The sequence below is a fragment of the Xylocopa sonorina genome, chromosome 2 (assembly GCF_050948175.1).
Source record: "Xylocopa sonorina isolate GNS202 chromosome 2, iyXylSono1_principal, whole genome shotgun sequence".
Classification (NCBI taxonomy): domain Eukaryota; kingdom Metazoa; phylum Arthropoda; class Insecta; order Hymenoptera; family Apidae; genus Xylocopa; species Xylocopa sonorina.
This window is the reverse complement of record NC_135194.1, coordinates 10,135,756-10,150,243: the sequence shown is the minus strand read 5'-3', so window position 1 is coordinate 10,150,243 and position 14,488 is coordinate 10,135,756. Positions and strand designations below refer to the sequence as shown.

Sequence of the window (14,488 nt, the reverse complement as noted above, 5' to 3'; positions counted from 1 at the left end):
GCAGGCGTTATCAATTCGGTAGCGCGTTTTAGACTCTCGCACGCGCATAAAACAGACGACAAAGAATCTGTATCTCGCTCTCAGCAGAAAACTGCCGCAAGAAGCTGCTAGCAGAAAGTTAAGCTCGACGCGGAATCGCGATACGCGAATGCTTACAATGTACGAACAGGAACGGATGCATATTGTTATCTTGTAACACGCGGCGAACTGTTGTTTTACTGGCGGAATCTCGCGGCGAACGGAACTCTCCGTGCTCGTTCCAAGGTAATTCCTTCTTCTTCTTATCGCGGAATTCAACCACTTCTGTCCCGCGTTTCAAAAAGGATCACAGGTTATCCGAACGCGCCTATACGCGCGCAGATTCCCAGCGATGATTGGCCAATCTGAATGGCGACGATTAGAGCCACCGTTCGCGACAATAACGCGGTGGAACGGATGCATTACCGCCACGCGTAACCGATGCAAGAAGCGTGTCTGTATGGTCTTCGTTAGTGAATCGCTTCGTGTCGCTTGTTCGATAGGAACTGATAGTTAATGCCGGTTGGATACGTGGCAATCCTGATAGCAAACAAGCGTCGACATTATACAGCGTACAAGAACAGCGGTGGCGGTCCGTAGTGAAATCCGTAACGCCAATCATGTGTCGGGTGCAAGTGTAGCTACGTGATTAATTTTCAAATCAAAGCCTGCGACGCAACTTTGTTACTTTTTATTCAACCTTCATTTTCGACCGTCGATTCGATCATTCTAAGAGAAAAGACTACTTTTTCCACTTGAATCTGACTATAATGAATCTCACGATGACAAACGGGGATGTATTTTCAATTTGATGCATCTCTAAATCGATCTTAATGCAGACGTAGACGAAACGAGAAATTGTAATATAAATTGTCTGTGATAAAAAGAAACATGGAATCTTTCATTGGTACTCAAGTGTCTATAAATTATTTCACCCTTTTCAGACACTTTTATAAACCACACAAATCATAGCAACCCTTGTTCCCACATACAGAATCGCTCCAAGTTTCCACTGGAACTTAATCGAGGAAACAGCGTTATTCTTGCAGAAAAGTGGCAACTGCATCCGTCACGAACTTCAATAAATATCTCGAAGCGTTGAAATGTTCGTTAACCGAGTCACCTGTGCCGACACAGCTAGGGTAACCTTCCGTTTCGTTCCATCGAGAAGATCTGCGGTCTCGACGCGGAGAATTCGATTTCGAAGGAGCGCCGGGGCGCGAAATCTATCCGGGGCCGCGAAAGAGTAGGCGCGGTTAATTTAAGACGATCGAGACATCCGCGGAATTCTTAAGTGAAACGCTCGATTTGCCCGCCGGTGCATTCCTATCCGCTGTCGTGTCACAGGCCTGATCGTCCGTATAACCGATCGGTGCTGACAGAACTAGGCTCTCGCGTGGCGTCGCGAGCCAAGAATAGAGAGGCCGATCGGTCGCGCCGCTTAAGCAGCGATCTCGATTCGAATTTTCGACGCTCGATTCAGGATTATTAAGGTCGAAACGGGAAGGCGAGACTCGAATCGAGATCGCTGGATCTCCGTGGCATCCTCTTGCCGTCGATTACGCGCGCGCGCGTCCCGCAGATTTAAAGGGCAGTTGGAGAAATCGCTGCCAGGAGATTTCCCGATCGCTCCATGTTTAGCGTATCGGCGCGACGAAAAGATTGCCAGTTGAAAACCGGAGGTTCGATCTGATTTTCTTGCTCGATACGAGAGACGAGATATTTCGCTCGCAATTTTGGAGCACGGATCTCTTCTCGTGAGCATGAGCGTTCTTACGAAAAAGATGCGCCACGCGGTCGAGAAATTTGTCTCTGTCCGACTGGAACAGATCGAAGAAATATGGAACCGAGAGTATTATATCTAAATGTAGAAACGTCTTGTTCGAAGGCATTTTCTTTTGCGAAACGATGAATAATTGAAACAAACGGGCGAGAACCCGTCGTACACTCGAGTTCCAACGTAAATTTCAAGTTAACCGAAGTTAACTCGTCTCATCTTTCTCACGGAACAGTAAGTAACGCATAATATTGTTAACAGCAGAAATTAAAACTTATCGTAGTAATTAATAGGGATGACGAATATTTATGCGCAAGATAAAATCTCTGAATTACAACTCTGCTAGAACTCCTCACTCAAGGGATTAATGTGCGACTATCAACCACATAAATATACATTAAAAGTAGCAGTGAATCATATTTTGTGGTTATAACCACTCGCAAATTTTTTCTCACTCGCCAACGAAGTACAAAAACAAAATTTTCTGCGTGAAATTACGATTTTCAAACTTCCTAGTTGACTCTTGTCATTTTTAGTCACATCTAAGCCACGACTTAATCAGACATGCATTGTTTGCCATAAATTATTCACTTCAGAAGAACATACTTTGCATAAAGCCTTCTTTCTGTCGCTTTCATGGCTGCTGAGCATTAATGCGCTTCTAATTTAAAAGCGTAACCACAGGAGAGATAGTTTCCGTTTCTGCGTCGCACGAAAGAACAGCTCTATTTCGCAGAAATGAGAGAAGAAAGCGGGCACACGCCTCGTGTCTCGATGCGCACGTTTACCCGTCCGCGATTGAAAATAAAATTCGTGCGATGATCGTTCCGCTCGGAACATCTTAAATCGGGTTCACGACATTTATCTTTGTTGGCCGCCTATCAAAGAGAGAAAACGGTTTAAGGAAATCCGGCGCACGGGAAATTACGAAGATCGATCGTCGTTGGTGCATTGAAAGCTCTGTACACAAACGGTTAGGTTATTTTGTACGATTTCGTTCGAGGGATCGAATGCGTTTGAAGGAACCACATAATGGCGACACGTACAACCATTTTATATGTAATAAAGCTTATCAATTTATTTTTAAGATACGAGCCACGTAATTCCAATGATTTTGCGTGCATACAGAAAGTATCTAACGCAATTGGAGTGAGTTATACTTTTGAACTGGCCAGAGATGGAAAAAAATTGCACAAAAAAATAATTAAACGTATTCTACACGTCCCATGTATCGTTCTCTATCACTTTTATCTAGTTTTTCAGATTGTTACGATCGCAAAGTGCGATTCTATTCTGTTTTTTTTTTTTTTTTTAAATGGTAGGTATTATATAACGTTTCTCTTATAAATTGATACTCTGGTTTTTTCTGCGTGCAAAAGTTTCAGAGATAAAATGTTACGCGAAAAATCACGTAGTAATTCAGGAAATATTTCCACTCCGTGGAATGAACCGCATTTATGTAAATGAAAATTCGGCTTTTTAAACACCTATACGTGCCAACTGCGTTCAATGTACGAATTATATGTACACGGGACTGGAATGATAGGATTTTGTAACATTTCGTGGTTAATTATACCGATTGCGTAGATCACAGCTAAATATTGAACTGATTTTCTCAGTATTTCTGTTGATCACAGTTCAAGGAGACTGTTTAGCGAGACTTATTTTCTAGGCTTCAGCGGAATATCTATAATGGCGAAGCGAGGAAATAATTGTTTCCAAACATCGTACAGTCACGTTACGAAACGCTAGCACAGCTTTACAGATAAGAAAGTGTTTAGGTTTGTTCGCGTTACTGAGAATGGTGGAATATCTCGTGAATTATCAACTATTTGATTCTCTACGTTTAATACTTTCATTTGCGAAATGAACCATAAAATCGATTTATACAGTTGCATTACGAAGAGTGCGATTGTACGTTTAACCATATCGATACGCAGAAACGAACAAAATATTATCTAATTCTTCTACATTCTTTGATTACCACAATTGTGCCTCTTGCAAATGTTTCTAGAACTTCTCTTCCGATTTCATTTAACTTGTACAGCCACTATAAGATGGCGGAAACGAGCAAAAGATTTCTAAACGTAAGAGGAATATATACGAGTGACAAAGAAGACACAGTCGTGTAAACCATGCGATACTCGTACGAAACGTAAAACTGTCGCGGGATAAAAATAAGAGATATATATAAAAACAAAGTGCTTCTCACTTACGTGCGGTGGGAACAGCAGTCCAATATGTTCGACAACCCCAGCGACCGGCGACGTAATTGGTTGCACAGCTGCTGGACTGTACTTGGCAATTTTGCTGAACTTGTGGCTCCGTTCCCCGAATTCTTCCTGATCCTGCTCTCACACACGCACTCACTGTCACCGCGGGCGATCGGAATTTAACTGAGTCGCAGTTCGCTTCGAAAAAAGTATCCCTCCTCTACCTTATTACGACAAGAACCCTTGCTCTCGACTCACGAGTCGCGGTGTATCGAGGAAGAATTCGCGTCGTCGATTCCCTGTCTTCACTGGCGACGAGACAGACAGGGATAAAAGTATGGTCAGGCAGTTTTTAAGAGCGTAACAGCGCCGCGACGCTACCAAGAATACGATCGACCCCAACCTCACTCACTCGCCCGGAAGTCACGCGCATATTAGACCACTCTGGTGCCCGAAACAGCGACGATAGATTCCACGACGTGGACGCGCACTCATCGACAATTAGTTCGAGGATCGCCACTTGAATTTCAAACAGACGGACGCGTTCGAGACGCTCGATTCGAGAATCGTCGTTCGTCGATTCGACGCGAGCGATCGAACCTTGATCGCTACGTCGACGATCGCGCGGGGTGGATACGATTCGAAAGACCAGACGACCACTCCGCGTCGAGAGACAAGCGACCAAGAAACGAATGCTCGCGACGCGACCAGCTCGTGGACATTTTAACGCGATGTTACATCGAACGTCCGATCGATTCGAACGGTTCTCGATCGATCGCACAGTGGCAGCAGACGCGCTCGAATCAGGCGTTGCGACGCGTCGCGCGGCTCGCGTACAACTGTCACTCGTGCCGTGAACTTGGTTCGTCGCGCGTAAACAAGAGTCGCGGCGATAACGCGGTGGTGAATAGATCGGTGAGAGCAGCGTGAAAATATAAACTGGCCGTGCCCCGCGTCCCACGGGCCTGAAGTAAAACGCGACAGGTGCAAAGGGAGAGAAAGGATGCGGAGCGGCGCGCGCATCCACGCAGTTACGACACGGCTCGCGGCTCGCGAGGAACTGCCGGCCGCGCGTTAACGCGATATCCGACCGCCCCTTTCGAGCTGAGAATCTGGCGCAGATACCATCCCTTTCTTGCCCCCACCACGCGGGCTACCCCTTGCTCTGCACCCTCGCCACTTTCGACCTTTCGCCGCGCATCCCCTATCGAACTTATCCCGGGCCTGGATCGGGCCAATCGAGGCCCCCTCCTGCACTCCCTCTGTGTGTCACCTGCGACCCCTACCCCGCCACCTTTGTTAGTTCACCTATCGGCTTGCCTGTTTTATCAAACTGCTGATTCATTTTACTCTCGATTCCCTCTCCTTTTATGTTCGTTACCGGAATCGAGCTTTACTTGACGTTCGAATGATTTACGTTTCTCATTTTTACGGGAGTCCCGCGATCGGTAGGGACCGCGGTGTGTTAACCCTTCGCGCTCGGAAAAAAGGAAAGTAACATTTTTTTTTTTTTTTTTGAAGCCACAGAAATTTTTCAGAATTTTACTATTTCAGAAATTTACTAACGGAATAAATGACGTTATTAGGATTTTATGAACTGAAAATGATTTGCGTCGTTTCTTTGGAGAGGTCCTCGAGTTTGAAGAAAACGTTTAAATGGCTCCGTTTTGGAACCCTCGAACGCAAAGGGTTGATAGTAAAATTTGTATAATAAAACGAAAAAAGTTATTGGATAATTGAAGGTTCGTCGATGTACGATTTTTGAAGTTACTAGTGGGAGATTACAATTATGGTTATACCTTTTCCTACAAAAGAAAGTAATGACTGGTAATTAAGAGAAAAGAAGATGAAGAGAAATCAAAGAATTCGCAGGAATTAAGGTTCGCTGCACGTAACAGTAATTTACGTTTCGATTCACTGGGGATTTCGAGTAAAAAAGAGGAGAAATTGTAATCAATAATGGTATGGGCAAGAGGAATATAAAATTGTTTATGATAAATATTAATTCTCTATCGATCGAAATATAACAATTGTAAATAAACGTTCAAGTTTAAAATGTTATTGAGCATTAACTAGAATTTTCTTGATTTATAAAATAGTACGTTGCGCGCAGATGCGAATGCAGATCTAAATACATGCTAAATTATTCGGCACAGTTTAAATAAAGTGATAATATATTATCTTAAGCTCTGTTTATAGTTAGCATAAATCGTAACCTCGATGACATTTTTTCAGCTTCCATACGTTGTCCCGATCGTATCACGGCCAGCCATAATTTAATGTTATTTCATGCTAATTATTGCAAATTAGTGAAATCGATAATTTCTCTTCGCGTTAATTACTCTTCAGGATAATAATCTTCGATCGTTTCTCCAAGTGAAACCATATACATTCTAAAACTAAATAACGGATCGATATACACTTTGAAATTTCCTTATCAAATACAAATATTATTTGTCTATAATATCGTAATTACAACGATCGATAAACAACATACGAAATAAATCTCAAAATATAAAATGACGAATCTGTTCGGAAAAACCGAGCGCTCACGCGTTAGCTATGGCTACGTGTCAGAGAAATGCCCCTTTTCCTCATTTGTTTTCCAAGGAAGATTATAACCGTGACATTAGGTAAGAGGAAATTCGGAGAAAAGCCAAAGTGGATCAAACACGGCTCTAAAATTAGGACGGTCATCTCCAACGTCATGGAAACCGCGTCTGAACGAAACATGGATAAGACGTTCTGTTTATTTCAAACCCTTCCACCCCTCATTCGACCCGATTAGAAGCCAGCTATACATTATCCTTATCGTCGTAGCTATTGTCCAGCTGATCGTTCAATCCGGTAACCCAATCAATTTCCTTGAAACGTGGAAACGTACCGTAACGCGGGGACGCAGCCACCCGTCGCAGACAAGCCTTTTAGCGGCAACGGGGATGCACGAGCGGCGATGCAACAATTATTCGACGCCTCGAGTGGTCGGAATTTATGCGCGCGATGAATAAAGAGGGCGATATCAAGCCGCTGGATCCGACCACGCGATCATTGTAAACAAGATTCACGGCGGCATTATCCGGCGCACAAAGGTGGCTAATAATTAATCAAAATCGCGAGGACGACGCCGGGGAAACGGGAGGGGCAAGCATTCCGGCCCCTTCCGCCTTATTATTGCAATTTATCCGTCGGCCATCTAGCCAGGATTTATTCCACGTCTTTCGCTGGGCCGCCTCCTTTCACGTTTGCCCAACTGTAGGCAGAGAGATCTTCTTCCCCCTTTCGCTCGTTCCACGCGTTTATCCGGCTGTCTGCGAGCCCGATCCCGCGGCACAAAAGGCCGGACCGGAAACAATAAAGGGATCCTGACGCTTCTGCGTTAAGATTTGGCTGCACGCCCAGCGGACTTAAAACCGATTACGTCGAATATTAAGCGGTGAACAGGTAATATTAATGTGCGTGGATACACTGTTTGTTATTTGTGAATATTCCTGAAAGAGTACGCAAAGGTGTAGTTTGAGGATCGTTTGTTCGAGCTGTGCTGCAGGGGGTTGCAAGGGGTGGGCTGGATGTTGCTAGATAGAAATGTTTCTTTAATTGAAACGATATATCTTTTGTTTCTGTAATGGATCCAGTTGGCTTGTTTCAGAAATATTGCCATTCAGTTGTATAGTTGAAATATTTGGTATACGTTTTGGTTCTAATGTTCGTGTCACTTGCAATGTATCTGATATTAAGTTTTTAAGAAAGTGGTTGGTTTATTATTATTATTGCATGATTTTCGAAAAATTATCACGAGTGATTGTCTTAGTAACAGTAGTGCAATTATTGCAATATTGAGATTAAAATATTTTTAAGGCACTAATAGTTTTTCAGCATAAGTAGTTGAAATTTGTTCTCTGGAGAAAAGTCGGTTACTTTGACTAATGCATTTTTAAATGCATTATGCGCGATTTATATATTTTTAATACGTGTTTTCTTAAGAGAAAAAAGAAAATGGAAATGGCCTTCCTCTGGTCCTAACGCCTCCACTGAACAACATCCTGCCTGCATTTTACGATGTTCTCCTCGATCACCTGAAATGCTCTCAGAAGCATTTTCTTCCGTGTAACGTACCTTTACTGTTATTACATGTAATAGATTAAAATGAGAAATGGTATTTGCGAACTTTCGAGAATCAAAAGCGTTCGAAAAAATTAAATAACATTTCGATCATCGTTCGAGCGAATAAAGTATTCTAATTTAATCATTTCACTGAGAAATGAATTTACTTATCGCGGTGGATATTGATTCTTAAGAAATACAAGTTTCGAACAATAAAATAAACGTGGTCGGTTACTTCGAAAATAAAACGTTAACTTTCAATCTGTTCGTTTGCGTTCGCGACTGCATTAAAACTAAATTCCCGCCTTCAATTTGTATCTCGTTCCGACCCGATACTTTTTGCATAATTCCCGCGAATGTTCCTCAGATTTTCTATAACTTCGCCAAACAACTCCGCCGAACTATTCGACAATGAACTTTCCATCCGTAACTTCTTTATCTCCAGCCGAGTTTCAAGGCGAGCCTTAATACGCATTAAGAACTTCGGTAAATTGCTTATATCCATTAAACGAAAAAGCACCGCTAAATTAGCCGGTCGAGAGTTTTCGAAATGAGTATGCACTTTGCTCGAAACGAACTTAACACAAGAATATACGAAACTAAAACATTCGTAACTGATAACAAGGCTTCGAGTAATTACAAAAAAATATTATCAACACTTCGCGCAACATGCAACGCTGCTCAGAATTAGCTGCTTCAATGAATCCGTGGAGTCGTGTGTGAAAGGTAAAAATTGTTCACTTCGAGCATAAATTGACACGCGTCGAAAACGCACGAGTACCTTTGATTACAGCTCGTAGGCGGTGTTTCGTGGTAAACGTACACTTTTACCAAACGCATTCCTCGCAAGTTTGGATCCGAGCTACTCGATGTACATTCGCAAATTCCAACTAAACGAACCGCGGCGCGTGCGTAGTTAAAACGTATCGACGTACACGTTTGATCCAGTTTAACCGATACGCGGTAAATTCCTTCTTGGCTCCGAGAGAACGTTTTATTTCACACGCGGAAACACCCTTGCACCACGATATGGGATTGCTGCCCCGGAAGCACCTGAGTCTAGCCATTTGCCGACGAACCAATCGTGTTTCCCGTTGGGAAAACCTTTTTTCTTCGTTTAAAACCAACCGGCACGTACGACAGGCTGTTCTTTATTTTTGTTAATAATTATCGGTTTTTATTCGTTGCCGTTTGCCTGCTATTCTGCAACGTATCGACCAGTTGAATTGAAAAAGAGGATCTGCGTCCAGGGAGCAAAAATATTTAATCTATATATATGTAACTCTTAATTTGCATTTGCGAGTAACATATTGAGTTGATCGTGTAATCAAAAGAACGCTAAAAAGGTTAATTTTCCTTGCGATATTATAATATTATTGTATAAAACAGTGCACATTTTACTGGTAAATATTTTTTAGTGATTTTCCCAATGCAGCGAATGCTCTGTATATTCGATGAGAAGATTGAATAAAAATATAATATTATGCTTGTGTTATTTCGCAAAGATCGAAAATTAATTGCGATAAATCGGTAGGTCGTAGAAATCCAATTTAAACTTTTTAATTACTTTCCGGCGGTGGTATATATTTTGAAACTGATATATTAAACTTTTAAATTAAAGCATAGAATTCTTCTGAAAGAAATAACAGTGGACATTGCGGTGAATTTTGTCGAACATTATAAATCGAGCAAAGGTACACTTTTTCACAATCTTTATAAATATACATGAGTCACTGGGAATAACCGGAACGTGTAAAAGTTGGAAACTGGATGTAAGATAAATTTCCAACGAGGTAAAGCTTTTTTAACGAGAAAAAGTTAGCCGTGGACACTTTCGGTCGCTTAAAATAGAAAGGGCAACGCATAATGGATTTAAAAAACTGGAACGCCCGGTAAAATTCGAACTAGCGCAAGGTAGAATATTTAAGGACATTCAAACTCAATTCGATCTGGCCCTTTCCAGTCGATTCGAAGAGGAACCCTCGCAACAATTAAGTAACGTTATATATTAAGAATTATTTGAATTTTATAACATTTCTCGCTTTTTCCCTCTCTTCGATAACGATCTGTACATATACATTTGCGTAGATTCACAAATGCGTGAGCGTTTCCTTCAATATCCGCCGTGTGCACGGACTTCCCTATGGACATGTACAGTGTATAGTCTTGTCTGTAATATTTGCGGTACGTGTAGACTTTTCTATGAATATTCATAGTACGTGTGGGTTTTTCTGTAAATATTAGCTACACGTATGGACTTTCCTGTTGATATTTGCAATATATGCGTACTTCTCAGCGAACATATTCAATGTGTACACGTGTATATGTAGATCACTCGTGCGAAGAGAATTGTATACCGTGGAAGATCTAATCCTTTCCACTTGAAAATACCACCGCACATATTTTCGTATGTCGTTTTTACGTGACACGTTTAACGTGTTTCATCTATCATTTTCTTTTTTAATAAAATATTACAAATTCATATAAATAAGAAAGCACACAGTTTTTTAATAAGAACGGAGAAAAGAATGGAATAATTTAAATAGCAAAAGAAAATATTGATTCATTATAAATAAAGGATATCGACGATCAATAGAGATGCACGCTGTACAAATTTATTAGAAATTTGATATAAAGGAAAGTGGTTTTGCACCATTTTAACTATGAAAGTTTCGTGTAACGCGTACGTGTGCATTTGATAAATGAATCGATGTTTTGCATGAGAATAGCTGTTCGCTTTGATTAATTTGAAAATCTGCTTGGGACTGAGGGAGATGAGCGTACGTACAAAGCTGCTGCTATTAAGAATTAATATTAACGACGTAGTCATTACGCTCGACTATGTAAAATCACATGGACCGAGAAACCTTTGGTATGAATTATGAAAAATTTTCTCTGGTTGCAGGGACTCTGTACGAAATCCTTGCTCTTTAACTTTTTAAAACGTTTTCATTCGCTACAACGCAGAAGAAACGGGTGTAGCACACGGTACATTGTAATAATAAAACGTGTAGGAAAATAATTTCACAGTCTTATACATTTAAAATTCTATTTTCATATTCGTACCTACAATAATTATTGAAATAAAAATTCTTTTATGCATGTGGCCATAAGAAGTAATAATTGATTAAACACTTTTGAATTGAACAAAATGATGACTTAAACTCTATCCTTTTCACGTGAACAACGTGTTCCAACTTTTGCAAAATCCCAGATATTCAGTGAATCTCCACTTGACACGGAATGGCCACGACGAAATGCCAACAAAATTTCAAACTATCGCGGAAATAGAAGATAAAAAGCGACATGTCTGTTCCAGAAAATCGAATCCGGAATTTGGCTCAAAACGAACAATCCGTCTGGCACAATTCGCGAAGAACAAAAGCTCTTCTATTCCTATTGAAGACACCAGAAATTCCTAAAAAACAAAATATTCGTATAACATTATAATTTATTCTCCTAAATCAGTGCCAGAATTATCTTCACCTGATCACTGGGATCGTTTAAAATACTCGCGTTCCTGCAACGCCACGCGAAGTTGTACGATTCCATTGAGCGAACTTCGTTAATTAAAAGGTCAACGGATAGAAAAAGCGCGGAGGGATCCGCGGCGGCGCAAAACTAATTAACGCTTCCTCGAGTCGAAACATTTCCAGTTAAGTTGAACGATCAAAAGTTACAATTTCATTATCCCCCGTAAATTCGTCCCGGTATGTCGATATTGCACGGCTCGTCGAGTGACACAGGCCTCCGTATTATTCCAGGACGCCAAAGTTCACCCCGAATTAACAAACTGAAGTGCACAGGTTAGCGGACAACTTCCAGGAAGTTGCGGAAATTTTATTTGCGCGATGTAAAACCGGTGTATCTCACCAGAAAGTGACGGTAGGTCTTGTCTGTCGTCTGACTGGTGACAGGCGAACTTCTGATTATCAGGCTTCCTGACGCCACCCCTTTATCTGCTACCCTCTGCTCGTGTAATCCCTATCGACTTTAACTGGAGGGATACTACTTCTACGTTTGTTAATAATGTTACAGACGCAATGATAGGAAAATTTGTAACTATTTTTCAATTCTCTTTTACGTTTAATTATCTTATTCTCTTCTTATACCCTGTAGCAGTGAATACGAAATCCGTTTAAACGCAACAAATGTCAGTGGCCACGGAGAAGTATCGTGGTTAAGTTGTACAGGTACACGTTTGATGTCGCGTGCACAAAACATGCGGGAGCAGACGTTGTAAAGCTGATAGTTACGCTGCTAAGGGATAAAAGTTGAGAGCGAAACGGGGAAACTACCGTGGGGATCAAACGGCGCCCTTCAGACGGACGAAGACGTACAACGACCGAACTCCAGCATGCACGTGCACGGTACATCTGTGTTTTAGTTGAAGCAATTAAATAATTTCAATTTATGAAACTTGGATTTTATATTTGACAGTGATCTGCAGAAATTTATTCGTGTTTGAAAATTGTAATTTTCCAATTTTGTTATTCTTGGCTTTTCTGCTTTTCCTATTTCGCTTGCGTTTTGCTCCACGCATGGCGTGTGGATAACGATATAACATATCAAGTTGTTATAATAAATGGAATTACATGAAATTTTGCGCGAACTCGTTAATGCTGCCCCGAGAAAATTGAATTCGGTCAGCTCTTTAAATAAAATGGAACACCCAAACTTTCACCGCTTCTTTACATGCTAAAATCGCTTTGACATGGCTCCGTTTGATGTCAGCGTCGCACAATTTTTCGATACTGGACCAAATTGAATATTCCACTCATACGATATCGCTGGGACATTTCAAACATTGTATATGAATAATTGACTATCGTACGACTTTAAACTTCGTTCCAAATTGACTCTCAAAAAAGAAAAAAAACACTATTTCGGGCTAATAACAAAGTCATTCGTTTGCAATGAATAAATAAAGAAAGATTATTACTGGGTGTTCGCAGTCGGTAGCATTTATAGTGAAATACCAAGATTTGACGTCAGAGAGTAAGTGGGACGCCCTAGTTTTACGAAAGGTGATTATTTTACTAGCCAACCCCTGATTCATTCCGAAATTGTACAAACTCACATTATATTATTTAAACCAAAATTATTTTACAAGTTCCACTGTGTTATAAACTATGATATATAAATGGCAAGTTCAATTTCTCCTCTCAGATTCGCTGTTACGACACACGAAGTAACCACCTAATAAAAAACAACGTAGAACCAAGCAAACATGGCGTCTCAAATTCGAACACTGTGGAGGATAAGCAGAAATCGACAGAGACGTTCGTTCACCCTCTTTCGCGACCCCATCGCGCCTCTGTCTAAAAGGAGCTCGTGACCAGCAGACTTACCAGCTTAACAACGGAGAATTTTTTGCAACAGCAACACCCCGCGCGATACCATCAGCTCGCAGCATCATCAGCAGGAAAAATGCTAGCGAGAGGCGCTGGTAGACGGAACGGCGCGATAACCTTGCTCAAAGGCTATTAGTCGTGGCTGGGTGACTAACAGCGAAACCGTCCCAACTTCGTCTCCGTCTCCAAGTTTTTCAGCCAGGACGACAGTTCTGGGACCCGATAGATCCACCACCTCTCTGTCGCGCTGTCATTTTTCATCGCGCGGATATCCGGACTCTGCATAGAACGCCGCGTTACACGCGCGCTACATATCGGAGTCGAACGGCGCGAATTGATTTCTCCTCGAGGTTATAAACCAGCCCCGAGCGGGGAGCAAGTGGATGATCGACAGTATTTGAACGGATGTGTTTTGTGTCGTGCCATCCTATGAGCTTTTCATTTGATCTGATCGCGCGACCGTCTGTCGGGGGTGCCACTGTCGATATGTGAAATATTAAATTTCACGTTCAGCATTGTTTGCGCCCCGCTGGGTCGAAAGAAGGAACAGCGTATCGGCGGTTTAATATCCTTGTAGGACGAAACGTACTGCGCGCTCTTCGAAATGTCATCGTTACAATATATATATATATATATGGTTTTTTATGGACCGACTGGAAGAGGATTGTTCTGAAAATTTAGTCTAACTCTGAGAAATTACTGGCTTGAATTTTAACTAAGGTTTTGAGAGATCTGTCGTACTTTCAGTCAATACATTATCGCATAAAAGTATCTAGAATATGTTGTTTTACTTTTATATATCGAGGACTTAATTTTCCGTGGATCATAGAAATGCAAAAGGTACATTTTTCGACGAAAGGAATTTATTTATTTAAAAGCCCCAGTCAGACGTCTGTTCCATAAAAATTTTAATTAAGATAGCACAAACAAAGCTTTGCCAGAGGTCCGTGGAATGGCCAACCAGCTCCAGCAAAGACTCGTGGATTACACCCCAATTTTTCGCTTCAACAATGCAATGTCCACGG

General features: G+C 41.5%; 3 protein-coding genes across 3 annotated transcripts in view; 1 reads left to right on the top strand and 2 right to left on the bottom strand.

The window, feature by feature from the left end:
* Rassf (Ras association family member) overlaps positions 1-14,488 on the bottom strand; it is a 459,381-nt gene that overhangs the window by 15,202 nt on the left and 429,691 nt on the right. The window lies entirely within an intron of this gene.
* Positions 1-14,488, bottom strand: part of LOC143433354 (uncharacterized) — a 129,947-nt gene that overhangs the window by 105,635 nt on the left and 9,824 nt on the right. The window lies entirely within an intron of this gene.
* Ikkbeta (inhibitor of nuclear factor kappa B kinase subunit beta) overlaps positions 1-14,488 on the top strand; it is a 575,876-nt gene that overhangs the window by 556,568 nt on the left and 4,820 nt on the right. The window lies entirely within an intron of this gene.